Source organism: Rhyacophila brunnea, unplaced genomic scaffold (genome assembly GCF_057557595.1).
Source record: "Rhyacophila brunnea isolate RB1 unplaced genomic scaffold, BYU_Rbru_1.0 scaffold_21, whole genome shotgun sequence".
Lineage (NCBI taxonomy): Eukaryota > Metazoa > Arthropoda > Insecta > Trichoptera > Rhyacophilidae > Rhyacophila > Rhyacophila brunnea.
The window spans coordinates 32,847,347-32,862,918 of NW_028232871.1; the positions used below are offsets into that span (position 1 = coordinate 32,847,347).

General features: G+C 33.6%; 1 protein-coding gene across 1 annotated transcript in view; it reads right to left on the reverse strand.

The window, feature by feature from the left end:
• Positions 1 to 14,306, reverse strand: part of norpA (no receptor potential A) — a 138,921-nt gene extending 124,615 nt beyond the window's left edge. The window contains exon 1 of the mRNA XM_085948923.1: positions 14,022 to 14,306. The gene's annotated coding sequence lies outside the window, so the exon portion shown is untranslated. The remainder of the gene's footprint in view (positions 1 to 14,021) is intronic.
• Positions 14,307 to 15,572: the final 1,266 nt, after the last annotated feature.

Below are 15,572 nucleotides of genomic sequence, written 5' to 3' on the forward strand. Positions count from 1 at the left end.
ATTAAAAGTATTATTATCTGCCAAAAAAATTGGAAATCCAAAGTAATTATATTTGATAACAGAAATAAAGAATTGAGAACCCCTGTAGTGTTTACGCTGGATTATCTATTAATCTATTACGATAATATGATAGAGTATAAATACCTGTAGTGTTTTTAAGAGCAATAAAATGCTGAATGCAAACAGAATTAATCATTTAACAATCGACAGGTATGACAGGTGCTGCGAGAACAATTTGACAAACATTTCTGTAAAGTCGCAAGCCAAATTATTTATACCTAATTGGCTTATGCATCATTATTGAATAATATAGCGGAGTTATTATTGCGCGGAAAATAAATGAAAGATAACTATTAGCTAATAGTACACGATATTTTTTGTTCAGTAAATTGTATCAGCGAAGTTAAAACAAAATTTTAATTAACTATTTTTTTAATTTAACGAATAATTCAAAAGATTTAAGAATGTAATATTCAAAGTATTGAACATACTTACATAATTTTGAAAAAACTTCTAAGAAAATGTATTTTAACCAACAGAAAAAATCTTTTTGAAAAAAGTACCCCCGCAGGAATCGAACATGGATCTCTCGGGTATCGCGCCCGCCGCGCATATACCACTATGCTAAAGTGTCGTTATTAGTAATTCGTTGAATAAAAAAATAATTAATTAAATTATTAGCAAGTTCAAGTAAGTTACAACACAAAAATAACTTGGAGTAATCCGTGACGTCGGCTAGTAATAAAAGTAATACCTACTTTGATTTAACATACTAAATCCAATAGCCAATCGTAGCTCAAATTGGGAAGCGCTTCAGAGAGTATTATAAGAATCAATAGTTAATATTTATCGTAAATAGTATGACAGCTTTAGCATAGTGGTCTATGCGCGGCGGGCGCGATACCCGAGAGATGCAGGTTCGATTCCTGCGGGGTGTCGTACTTTATTCAAAAAGATTTTTTCTATTGGTTATAATACATTTTCTTAGAAGTTTTTTCGAAATTATGTAATATGTTCAATACAAAATTTTAATTTTAATCCCGTAAATATGACTGTCCTAGGACGTTTTTTGAACAGTTGACAGTCTACCTTTCTTCAATCGGACACCCTTCGACACTATCGTGAGTTTATCCTCATTAAGATACATTAGCAGTGATACGCAAGATACTGGTTGGTAATTGAAATGTCAGTTGCGTCTTCTTTGAGTAGCTCAGTGGGTGGTAGGTCTTAGTTTACGTTAATTGAATTGATATTATTGTTTCCAAGAATTTAACTTTCATATACGAGGAAAGTCTCCTCTAATATTGCAAATAAAAATACGGAGCAAGCACTATTTATAGGTTACATTTCCCACTTAAACAAAGCGTTCGTTGATCCACGTTTTAGAAGTAGGTAAGTGCTAATAAGTATGGAAAGTTGTTTTCAATAACAAGAGATGTTGACAAACGATTTTCACTTAATAATAGAGATAAACGGATTTATTTATAGTCACTAAGTAAACATCTCTAATTTTTAATCAAAACTATCCAAATCGTAAGTACAGTAGAACAACATATCCGGTTAAAATAATGTAAAAATGTTAAAGACATCCTATTAATGTTTTGCAATATTCTAATAGATTTAAATTTAAATCCCATCAAGTACCTTCGGTCGATAGTATTAAAATGTTATGCAATACAATTATCTGTGCATGATAATCACGTCATACTTCTTGCACGTGAATTCGAGTCATATTTCCGTTCTGCTCGTTTTCGTCGATCTGACGTTCGCAATGATGGCTGCTAATTCACACAGCTGCACAGTAGTTTCATTTATTCACTTGAGTTGAATGAACACATTTTTTACTCCATTCACTAACTTTACTATGGTTAGAAGTAGATAAAGGTATGATTGAAAGAGAAATAGCAGATGAGAATGGAAAATATGGACTGAAGTCAAGATCAAGGAAGAAGAAACATCACGCACAAAAACAAAGTTATCAGTGATCAGATCGTATATCGACGTTGTTTGACTATTTGTCAGACAACGAATCTCAACTATATTACACTCATTTTCGTAATTTTAGAGAGTTGATTATAAAAAATAGCCGATTTCAAAAATGCAAACAAAACTTGATCAATTTTTCGTCGATATCGAACAGTTACTACATAACGGGTGTATCCTGATATATCATCCGAATAAAAATAAACAGGATTTTGTTTGTGTTTTTATATAACGGACGTTCGGCTTTAGCGGACACGCTTCACCCGCATTATTCCGTTATATTGAGGTTTTATTAATTACGTATCTTCTATGGTTTTTAAGACAGTACTTCAGTGAAACGGCAAATAATTTTCAACCATAGGTGCGACGAAATTTCGGACTGGCTGGCAATCGGAGAGCGAAAGTCGAGCTGTGAACACGTCAATTTGTTTTGTGATGGCAACGGGGGAATTAATTCTTAAATCGTGTAAAGATGACTAAAAAACGTTACCCATTTACTTGAAAAAGAAAACATGTCAATGAATATATTATTATTATTAGTAATAGAATAATAAACATAACATTACATGGACGCATGTTGACTTTTCATGACAAATTAGGTTTTGTTCTGCATGCGTCATTTGCACAATCCTCGCGTCGCGTAGTCACGATCGTTTTAGACTGTGCCCTAGCTGAAGTATAGCCTTAATACTCACTGAAGTAATTTCCCAATTGAGGTACTATTGGCGATCGACTTTGTATTTTAAATCAAAGTACCGGCGCGATACCCGAGAGATGCAGGTTCGATTCCAGCGGGTGGGGTGTCTTACTTTTTTCTACGAGATTTTTTCTATTGGTACCTTATATAAGTAATATATTTTCTCAGAGTGTTTTCAAAATTAGATATTTTGTAGTTAAAATTAATTTATTGTAATGATGGAAATTAATTACAACAAGAATTTCTCAATTTTAAATTAACACCGTCTCAATATACATACTGGTCAGGTACTTGACGCGTGTTTTCACTCATAAACCTGTTTCAATATCATCAACCTCGCTAGGTAGGTGTTTTGTGGTTAAATATATTATTTTATAATAAATAATGGTAGTATGAATATCAATAAAATCTACCTACTTTTCTGTATTATTATTATTATTTGAATAACATAATACTCTTATATATAATATATGTAAAAAATGTTGTATTAAAAATAGCTTGTCTCATTATTTGATTGTAATATTAATTTATAAAAAATACTTTAAACATAAAATATACAATATGTCAGATTCTTAACCCCGGAAAAATAAATAGAATCACATTGTACTTAACGGTGAATGGCAATAAGTCGACTTGATTTCGATTCGCGGGGTATGTAATTGATAATAGGTACTTCATTTACGGTCAGATCCAAGCGATCACAATTATTTCGGTAGGTACTCATTTACACAGTCGACAAAGCAAATTTATAATATGATAATCATACACGATTAAGGAATAGATTTTAAACTTATAAAAAGGGCTCGAGATTACAAAATGTTCTCTCACCCCGAAAAAACAAACATATGTTTTGAATATGCTTGTTTATGTTAGTATGCATGAAAGACAACTGACCGAAAGACTGTGTTATTTACTCGCTTTCGCTAAATGTCGCGAATTTCAAACAAAAATCAAACTGGCCCTGCTTTGGTAAATGAATCACGATTACAATACCTATAATGAATCGATTCATACCAGCGCTCGAAATGGAAAAGTTTACGAACCGGAGCGCTCGACAATTTTCTGAAGATATTTACATAGTTATCAAATTTTATGTGTACTTCATAAAAATAAATGTGTTACATTTTCTATAATATCGAGGGTATACTGACAGAATGCATTATTTCAGTTTTTGCTGTTTTTCTGTTTTAAATGCCAAAATGTATACAGTTTTACGGTCTACGTCCTGGTAAAACGCACAAAGGCATAGGATATAATGGTGAGAAAATAGAAACATTATTAAATAATATTGTTATTTTTTTATTCTGATAGAAAGCATGATAAAGACCTAATGCGTTCTGCGTATACAAAATATAGGACTTGTAACATGTCGTATATTGTGTTTGACATAAAAGTTAGTCTTTATAATGTAGAAAAAATGTTTTTAAATCATAAAAAAATCTATGTGGGAGAACGCTTTGAAAAAAAAATAAAGTCCTTTTTGCGATTATCTCAGAACTTGTTTTAATGAGATAATGCCTTCTGTCAGTATACCCTCGATATGGTCTATCTAGCTCAGACGGTCAAAATATTTTTTTCCACGAGACGGAGCGATAATTTTGTAGATGTCACGAACCGGAACGGCGCTCCGGTGCGCTCTGGTCCATTTCGAGCCCTGATTCATACGTGTTACCGATGGATTATGACGATGGTAACAGTAGCATTAGAGAAAATCCCGGGTGGGATTCCAACTCACACCTTTTACTATCCTCTTCTCTAAAAGCTCAATACTCTCATTAAATTTGTACATATTATGACGTAGTACTTATGTTATGCTTATCAAGTATTATATAGAAAGGTCACAGTTCACTAGATACGAATGTATGAATTGGAAATTGACAGTAAACAATAAATACAACAAAATGCGTAAAAACTAGTTTGCGTAATAGATACGAAATAAGATTTGTAATGAACTCATTATTAAAAGAAAACTTGTTATTAATGGTAATTGTGATTTTACGGCATAACTCAAACGTAATCACTTCTGGTGACTGCATGCACTACATGTATCCCTGCTGTGCACCGCTCGTGTCAAAGCTACAATAGGATAGACGGAAACTGTATGCGATACTAAACTTGGAAATATAAAAGTGAGACTACACCGGACACTTTTGTCGCCAACCTCATAAAATTTAACGACTATGTCTCGGAATAGGGTAATAAAATCGAAGGTGTTGCTACTTGTCGACGTTGCTCATTTGTCCACACAGAGAGGCAACGTGTCGCGCAACATCATTTTTTCTTGTAAGCCACGGAACGTTCGCCTGATTATTATTATTTATTCGCATTTGACACCTGCTATACCTACCTATCAAAAGGCGCTCGATATTTGCGGCTGGGATCATGCACTCTTTAAACTGTAGGTACCTATTACAGTGGGTAGGTTTAAGTCGCCCAAATAAATATTATATGTACTTATAGCTACCTATATTGCAATCTCAAAGGCGTTGGTGATCTGACACGGCTAACCGAAAATAGGTGGATGTAGGTTAGTACCTACTTCAATTTGGTCGATATAAACCTTAGAGAAAAAAACGACATCCAAATTATTATTTTACTTTACTATAAATTCTTAATAAAAAGATAAACCATACCAATACGATAATAATCGATATCATTGTCTTATTTTAAATCAAACCTCGATGCAGATGTAGGTAGGTACATGTAACATGACTCAGAGTACAGGAAAGAGTCAGTAATCGTAATCATTCTTACCCAATGTCATTGTTCTTACCTATCAAAGAATTATCGTTATATTTTTTATTGCTCGCGCGCAGTGTTGCCATGTCTACTGAAATTTTGGTCAGGAAAAGAAGAAATTATTGTATTTGTGAAGAATAAAAGTCACTTTTTACATGATTTTTTAAAAGACACTAATTGTGAGCTTCTGTCAATATGCACGCTTTCACCAAACACAATCGTTGAATTTCGTACATTTTTGTCAATCTACTGATATTTTGAAAATTTTAGTTCGAACACTGCTCGCGTGTTATAATAATGATGCAATTAGGGATTTCAATACCGGTACATATTTCATAACCGGTATTCAATTATTTATCGATAACTAAATACCAGTTTCAAAAATCCAATATACCGGTATTTACGATATTAAGAAACCGTAAGTACACGTTTATGTTTTTCGAAAATGAATGTAATATTATTTTGTCATTACTTACTACTACATACTATATTAAATTTAATGTATAGGACAGGACGACAATGTAGTTAAATAATATTAAAATAAAATCCCTCAATTAATATACTTATACAATTGTCGCGATGAATTAACATATTTCAAAAAAGAAAATATTCATGGTAAATATTTCCAATTGTTCTATAACTATTGATGCAACGTTGATAGTACATCCAGCAAACGTTGAATTTCAGCAAGGTTTTCTGTACCCGGACTTTTAAAAATTAGCAGTTCTAAAATATCTATACTAATGATCTATACATTATTACAAAGGTCATCATAATAAAAAAAATGTAGTTAGGTTCTTTAGGTTGCTATACAATAGTGTTTTAAATAGATGTCAATAGTTATATTTATTGATAGGTACTTCTTTATTCTATAATATGTTTTGACGAATACCGGTATTCAATAAGAAATTCTGAAATACCGGTATTGATATATTCATTCGGTAATCCCTAGATACAATTGATTTCGAATCACCGCGTGTACACATACAATTTAAGATTTCATTCCACTCATATTTTACGAACGAGAATATGATGAATATCATTAATAATTTATTTAAAGATGTTAAAGCATAAGTTATTGTTATTATTATTAAAATATATTTCGCTATATGTAAATTACTATATGTAAAACTCGCTCCCTCATATGGTAATTGTGCCGCAGAGGTGGACATGAGCTATTATATATTTTTTTACGACACACACACAGTATACAGTTTATTCCGTGTAGACAATTATAATAAATACTTTTTTCTGCCGGCGCATCGGCTTTTCGATCCAATAATCGTTAATTGAAAATTTGAAATTTTCATACATTTTGATACACCATTATCACAAACTAAGATTATAAGTATGATGTAATATTAGGTTGGGGTAGGTTAGGTTAGGTTTAGTTTGGTCTAAAAATAAAGTTGTAAAATCTGATGTCCACCTCTGCGGCACATTTACCGAGAATATTTTTGTCAATCCCCGTAAAAATAATAACTAGGTACAATTTTGTTAAAGATATACCTATTATAAGTATTATTATCTTACCTCAGTCCCGAGTCCGCCTTCTTTAAATGGTTGGACGTTATTTTTGTCTTTCAGAAACAGTAAATAGTCATAGGCAAACCACTTTGAAACATATGTAGTTGCGGCGCCAGATTTCTTTAAATCGCCAATTTTTTTTCTCTCCCTGTAGAATTGCGAGCACAAATTTTTTATTTTTCTTTTTACTTCTAATGTATTTTCAATTCCAACCGCATTGGATATATTTACCCAAGCGTCGTGGTTGGAATTGCGGCACTTGTGATTGGGATGTTTTGGGTCCCATACACACCTTTCTTCTCTGTAACGTTCAATAGCTGTAATAATTTTATCATTGTCCCAATGTGCCATGATTGCCACGACTAATATGTAATAACAAAAAAACAAAAGAACCACCGCCGTTGTTTCACGTGTTCACTCAATGAAATATATAAAATGAATGACAACTACAATAAAATTAAATCCGTCCAAAAAATATAGATACCTACTTTGTGTACCGATATCGATATATTGCCGGTATCAATACTTTCTTTCGATGCCAATGATATTCGATTGTTTGGACAAACATCATTTGATAATTTATGATAATTGGTACCGATATTTGCGAGTATTAATTTTTTGACCGCATTGACAGGTACCTACTGTTTCTTTTCTCCAATACTCCAATGGTATCTGTATTATTTAATGAAATAAAGGGCTGGGGCGCTAAGATTAGATTTTTTTTAAAGGGAGGCGTAGTAATATGAAGTTTGGAAACCACTGCTTTATAATACGTACGCGTTGTTTCTCAGATTTTTTTTTCGAGATTTCGGAGAGTAAAATACTATTATTTTGATTCTGTAAAAAATGTCACAAAATGCGTAATAAATAAGTAATCAAAATAAGTGCTAGACATATGCTCCAATTGATTGGCAATCGCTACCTACACGGGAAAATAAAGAGTAAAAAATACATAGTCGATATGTATCACTAAATTCCTGTACCTACCTACTTACGTAGCACTTCATATTAAAATCAACTGGTATGCGAATTTTATTAACAATAAATTATTAATGATCATTCATTAAAGTGTGTTGCTAACTCGTTTGATTTTTTACCGCACGCCTCGAAACAAGTGGTGACTCGAGTCGCGCGACAGAAATTCGATCCTCAATACGATAAAAGCAATTAAAACTTACGGACTAAAGTGATTATTTTTATGATGGCTGACCTCATTTTATAATGTCGCCACAAGTTTCTTTCAGTGAGTACGATGTTGTCAACCCCAACATTTGTCAACTTAGTTCAACAAACGATTAATGTAATTTATGGTCCAATAAAATATGATAATTATCGTTAAATTTTATGAGGTTGACAACACAAGTTTCTGGTCAGGATGGGCCTTAATGACAACTATGAATCAAAAGATGACAGATAGAGGTTAAATTTTTCTCCAAAAACTCGGCGCTTTGCACTCGCAGGGGGGCTCTACCCCCCTGCCCCCCTCAGATTATGTATTCTTAAAATCTGACGTCTAAAATTATAAAACATGGATACATGCTTTGCCTACTGATTCTCTGAATGCTGGTTATCCAAATCTCTCTCAAAAAAGCCAATCTCTGTTGCTAGCGAATTATATACGACTATTTACTTACTCATAGAGTATACGCTTTGTAACTTTGCACTTTTTTCACTTTTCTACTGCACTGATACGCCTCTTCGACTGATTACCTCGCATTAAATTAGATCAAATTTAGATCACTTATTCACTTGTATTAATATATGTAGTACCTAATAGATAAATAGGTATCTAATATATTTAATAAAATATATTACGGAGTGCAAAGTTATGAAGTGACAACTCTACATTTATTATAGAACATGTTCTAAAACGGTGTTGAAGGTGGAAATATATTTTTTAAATTATTAATTGTACGAGTAAGTACATTATTCTCAGAAGGAATATCGGAAAACCATCTTGACGAAGAGAACTTACCTTACATACCTAATAAAAACTGCTCATGCACATTATTAAGACTATAAAAATAAACGACTTGTATCTGCTTAAGATTTAAAGAAAAATTATAGAAGGGCTTGAAATTTGTTAATGCTTTACCGCTCGCGGAAGTCTCTAACGGCCGCGCTACAATTGTGACATGAATTTTTGTTACGCCTGTGCGATTTTTCGTAACGAATCCACCCGGGAGGCCAAGGCAAAAGCATGTATCCATGCTAAAACGATAATGTACTGTAAGATTTCTGAGTTTATCGGTGAAGATCTGAATGCTCTATTGGACCAATTGTATGAATTCAATAGTCTTCCTTTACGAGAACCTAAGAGGAAAATTCCTAAGAACTCCCCTATATTATTTTACTGGGTACACAGTACTGCTCGTCATGGAAACAAATGCGGTATGATGTAGCTGTAGAACTTGCTGTTTGGTATTGAAACATAAAATTAGTATAGTGATTATAGCAGAGCGTTGGAGCGGAGCTCGGAGCACGGAGCACTGGAGCAATGGAATTTTACCCGGAGCAGGAGCGGAGCCGGAGCACCGAAAATTTGTAGTGCTCCACCGCTGTTTTTTTATTATTAAATTTTCGTCCTAAAATCCAATGAAAATAGTATATTTTGACACTTTGCAGCACTGGAATTATTTGAAATATGGCAACACTGCCGAGTGATAAATAACCTCACTTTTTTGACAAAAGAGGCAAATAATGAGAGACGATTTGCTGTCGGTTTGTTTAATATAATTAATAGGTAGGTAATGAAAATGACGATTATTTTAAAACTACTTATTTTTTTAACATTTATATACCTACATATAATATTTATTAAAACTTTTTACCCAGAGCAGAGCCGGAGTAAGTATTGGGTCCCGGAGCGGAGCAACTCAAAAAAGGGTCTGCTCCAACTGTCTTGATTATAGCAGGCTTGAGATTGGGTGCATTATTTCGGCCCAGTTGAATGAAGTTGTATGGATACTATCTGACTGACTTTCTCATACCTATGATTACATACTGTAGTGAAAACACAAGAAGGCATCATCTATAGTCGGTGTAAATGAAAATTCTGCCGTTCTTGTTAATATTGACATGCGTGTCCCTGATAACTATTTTAGAAAACTGGAACATCAGTTGGTTGTTCTCCCAAGGTGCAGAAATGACCTGCCATTGGTAATACCAATTTAGTGGGGCAGTGACTGTGGTCAACCAAATCGCTTGGGATATTCATACATTCCACTTGTGTGAGTGAGTTTAGGACTTAGATGGACACCGTTTTACAAAATCTTAAAATATGGTCTACTTAGCTCATTCCGTGTAATTCTGCATCATTTTTTACGCTGTGTCTGTTTACTATTCAGATTATGCTTTTAATTGGGTACCTAGGTACTCCTTTTATATACATATTGGTAAAATTTTAAAATATTATTTCTTTGTTTTTTGTTCTCAATTTGAATATTTTATAAAATTTGATTATGAACAAAATTTTCGGTGCAGTATTCAGCATACATACTACTGTACTTCAAAATTGTGTTAGGTATCTGTGAGTTTTGACGTGACATTTCTTTGTCATATACCTATATCACAAAACATATCCGGAAACGTATACAGTTCGCCGTATCACACTTCACCGCGAAATGTTGTATAGGAAATATAATTATGACCGTATGTAGATTAAAGACCATCCGACCTCTTTGTGTCGTATAATACTGATAAAACACGATTCTTGTCGGTTTACACTTTACAGGAAGTCAAACAAATTTTAAAAATAAAAACTGTACCACAGTGAAATGTTTTACGTACAATTTACATGTCATCATCATCATCATCAGCCTGAATATATCCACTGCAGGATGAATGCCTCTTTAAGCTGCTTCCACTTCTCTCGGTCCTGTGCATTGCCACGTACTTCCGCAGAACTTTATCATTTCATCGATCCAGTGGCCTCTAGGTCTACCTTGCGGACGTTTTGTACTTCTTGGATACCACTGGATGACTAGATTTGTCCAAAGATTGTCTCTTCTTCGAGCTATGTGTCCAGCCCATCTCCATTTAAGGCTTTTAATAAACTCTATTACATCGCAAATCCTTGTTTGCTTCCTTATCCACTCATTCCTCTTTTTGTCCTTTCGCGTTATGCCCAGCATGCACCTCTCCATACCACGTTGTGCTACTCTAAGTTTCTGGATCTCTCTTTTACTTAGGGTCCATGTTTCACACGCATATGTGATTACGGGAAGCACACACTGGTTGAACACTTTGCGCTTTAGGCACAGTGGAAGGTCATTTACATGTAACCATCACAAAATACTTCTTACAATAATAATTGTAATATATAAAATGTCATATCCCATGGTAGACTACTACAGGCAAGTAGTACCTAAGTAATATTTTAATTTTTTTTAGTGAATTTAGGCCACAGTGAGCATGATTTTCACCTTGCTATGTAAATAGGTACCTTCTTACGTTATGACTAATATTTAAAGCAATAGAATAAATTATTTTACATCATATGAATAAATTGCATACAGCATAGCAATTAAATCCACAGCTCAAGGCATCACTATGTATTTAACCACTTACAAACATTATTATTTGAATGGTTTAATTCAGAGGTTTTAAAACTTTTTCGTTTCATGGCACATTGCAAAGAAATATCAATAATTAAAGGAATTGGTGAGCCTGTTGTTTAATAACAAATTGGCAAATTTCCTGGATTCAAACAAGACACAGTAGCTACCTTAATTTCCCGTTATCGTATTGATTTTATTACAGTTACCATCAAAAGTTTATCTTCGCAGAGATACCATTGTCACAAAAGAAACCAGAAATCGCAGTTCTTTATCACTGAGCAAATGGTTATTCACCAATCAGCATATTATTTTACTGATATCTAAAACCGTTGCGAATTATTCGTGGTGCCCCGTGGCATAATATACCTTCACGATCTCTGGGTTAAAACATATTGTCTAAATTAATTGTTATGTAAAAATAAACGCATTATAGGTACCTGCCTGGTTATTTTCCTAAGCAACAGAATTTCTACATAATATTATTAATTTGTTTTTTTCTGTAATTTTCCTATATTTTTCACGTTATCTATGAAAATACTTTAATTAAAATAAATTAATATAACAAACAAACACAATTTGTTGCCAGTTAAAAATGATATTAAGAATATAATTAATAATTTAATAAGATGCTAGTTATTGGATAAAATTTCATTTATAATAGTAAACATTGTGAAGACATATCTGTAGTCCTACGTTTGAACCTTTAATTAGACACTGTAAATCAAAAAAAGAAAGCGATATTAGCACTTAATACGATCCAAGTACACTTGGACCGAGTGCCATCCAAGCGCACTCGTATGAGACATCTTTATACTAATTATTCCTATCCAAGCTAACTTGGATGAGTAGGACGCGGTCCGAGTAGCTTGGATAGGAATAATTAGTATGAAGCTGTCGCTTGGATGGCACTCGGTCCAAGTGCACTTGGATAGGAATAATTCGTATGAAGCTGTCTCATCCAAGTGACAGCTTCATACTATTTATTCCTATCCAAGTGCACTCGTATGTGACATCTTCATACTAATTATTCCTATCCAAGCTACTCGGACCGCGTCCTACTCATCCAAGTTAACTTGGATAGGAATAAATAGTATGGAGCTGTCACTTGGATAGGAATAAATAGTATGAAGCTGTTACTTGGATGAGACATCTTCATACTAATTATTCCTATCCAAGTCTACTTGGATCGTACTTGGACCGTGTCAACGCGGCTTTAGTAAAATTGTTACCAATTTTAAATTTCCGAATTTTCACTTATAATTATTGACCAAAGGCAGGTGTATGTATACACCTACAACATTATTAAAAATTGTCATATGACAGCAATGCGAGTATTTACAATAATTATATGAAAACGATACATACACAATGACAGTCATAATAAAATTATTAGTTCAATAAAAACAAATAAGTAATTACTATGACTGACAAAGTTTAGTATGCACTATTAATTTTTGTCGGTACATTTTAATATAAAATTAGACATTCATATTATTATAGATGCGTACTTACCTGCCACTTAAGTATTTGACGTTTAAATACGTTAATTTAAATTTACAATTTACCTTTATTACCCACCTACCACCTCTGATTAATTTTCACGAAACATGACTAGAAAAATGTTATAAATTTCACAATACTATACAATAAGCAATAACCGAATCATGCTGTATTGTTAAAACATGTGGACACTACACTAATTAAGGGTAGGTATACGGAGAATTGATAATGTATATGATTTATAAAGTAAATATTAAAAAAGGATTCGATTAATATAATGTAATATAAATTAGTAATACCTAATAACTACTACGTTAGTTAATAGCGAATACACAAACGAAAAACCACATAATGTTGAATGAATTTAATTTACAGTATTTTAAAACAAACCAATTCTTCGTTAATACGTTATTAATTTTAAATCTATTGCATACAAATAATACAACACGTAATCAATGGAAACATCAAAGATGATTTTTATGATACGCTATATTTTCAAGGCACTGGAAGGAAAAATGGTAAAGAAATATTGTAATGAAAATGTCAACACGGAAAAATTATTATTCAAGGATATACCTATTATCTACCTTGCCAGAGAATAAAGCAGGAAATTTTATCTCACTTATCCGGATTTTAAGGAAATTAATACCTTAGTATTATAACAAAGTAGGCTCTATTGTAAATATTGTAAGGAGACACTCTCGCTAGACGCTGTTTTATCTTAAATTGTAAATATAAAATAGCAATGTGAGAATATTAATGAGTTAAGTGTTTTGTAGATAATATTAGTAATGTATTCTAATGAGTTTGTTTTAATCTGCGATAAGTATTTAGTTGAAATAAGGTGTTTATAGTATTGCACGATTTTTGTGCTGGACATGTTTAATTTTGTAATGATAGCTTGTTTTTCGTTTGTATAGCGTATAAATGATAAGAATATGAGCATGAAAATACTGTGCGGTGTAATAAAGGATAGAAAAAACGTCCAAAATACGATAAAGCAGAGCAGTGTTTACCTTATTTTATTATAATACACCTGAATCCCACTGATGGAAGCGGCGGTTTTAATGGACACCGACAACTTTGCACATCATCGTTCACAGATTTGTTGAATTACAATAGTGAATCTAGTCGCTATCGGAGGAAAGCGAAAGCACAGAACACACGACGCGGCCGCAGCTCGATTGTCTCATTGGGTCGCGTTCGCGGGAGCATCTATCGGTCGGCGGGCGACGGACATTGCTCGACGGAAAACATTCACGGCTACAGTGGCACCGCACCCGCGCGAAGAAACGTACTGAGCCGCGAAATGGTCTTTTCGCGATCTGACAGCGAGGTGCCGCGATATGCTGCCATGAAAACGGTCGTAGTACACAGGACCGAATCAAACAAGCCTTTCATTTAAAATTTTACAACTATTTGTCATGTTATAAACATACCGCATACACGTAAAGTTCGAAACGTAAAATATGACGTAGTTAGAGCGACGTCGAGCGCGGCTTCGTATAAGAGCAGTCGGAAATAATAATGGTAACAATAATAAAATTTACGATGTGAAATTCGTGCGTAGTAGAAGAAATTGCAATTTGCGTAATTTCAACATTAAATTGTTACACTATTATAGACGCCAGTAACAAAATTATGTATCAACGAATAAATGAAAGAAACAAGCTTTACCACGTTTAAATACTTCCTAGGTAGAAGAAATTAAGGAGCTAAAAGCGCGTTGACACGGTCCAAGTACGATCCAAGTACACTTGGACCGAGTGCCATCCAAGTGCACTCGTATGAGACATCATCATACTAATTATTCCTATCCTAGCTACTTGGACCGCGTTCTACTCATCCAGGTTAGCTTGGATAGGAATAATTAGTATGAAGCTGTCACTTAGATGGCACTCGGTCCAAGTGTACTTGGATCGTACTTGGACCGTGTCAACGCGGCTTTAGCGAGGCTATGTCGAGAGTAGTCTTAGCTGACTACGAATTAAATCAATCAATAAATTAATTCGCGGGCTATATTATTATTATAACTCTTTGACAACCGTCCGCGAGTGTGACAGGTTGTAAAAGATTTAAGAATATGTGTGATTTAAGACAGGTGTTTATTGCAAGGATCGACATACTAGACAGGGAATAGGTGCGGAAAATGAGGAAGTCCCACCGTGGAATCAACTAGGCTCGATAAAAGCCAAGTTTGATGTTACCAATTTTCATTCACCAGTACTGGTGAAATAGAAAGGCGATCCGATTAGGTATACCCAATAAACGTCATACAACCAAAATGACTATTAAAAACATTTTCTGAAGTAGTTAAATATATTTAAAAGGTTTAAGAGTTCGGGTTGAATGACTTCGAAGACACTTGAACCAGTTAAAGTTGAACCACTGCATGAAGTGAAATTTAATTGGAATTAGTATACTTTGAATCGTTAGAATATATAGGTAGTAGTAGTATAGTTAGAATCTAATAAGATTCTATCGGTATCTGCTGTGAATGACGCAACGTAACATTTATCATAAGATAACGATATTCTACAGATGACCTCCTAGAGATTAGTACCCTG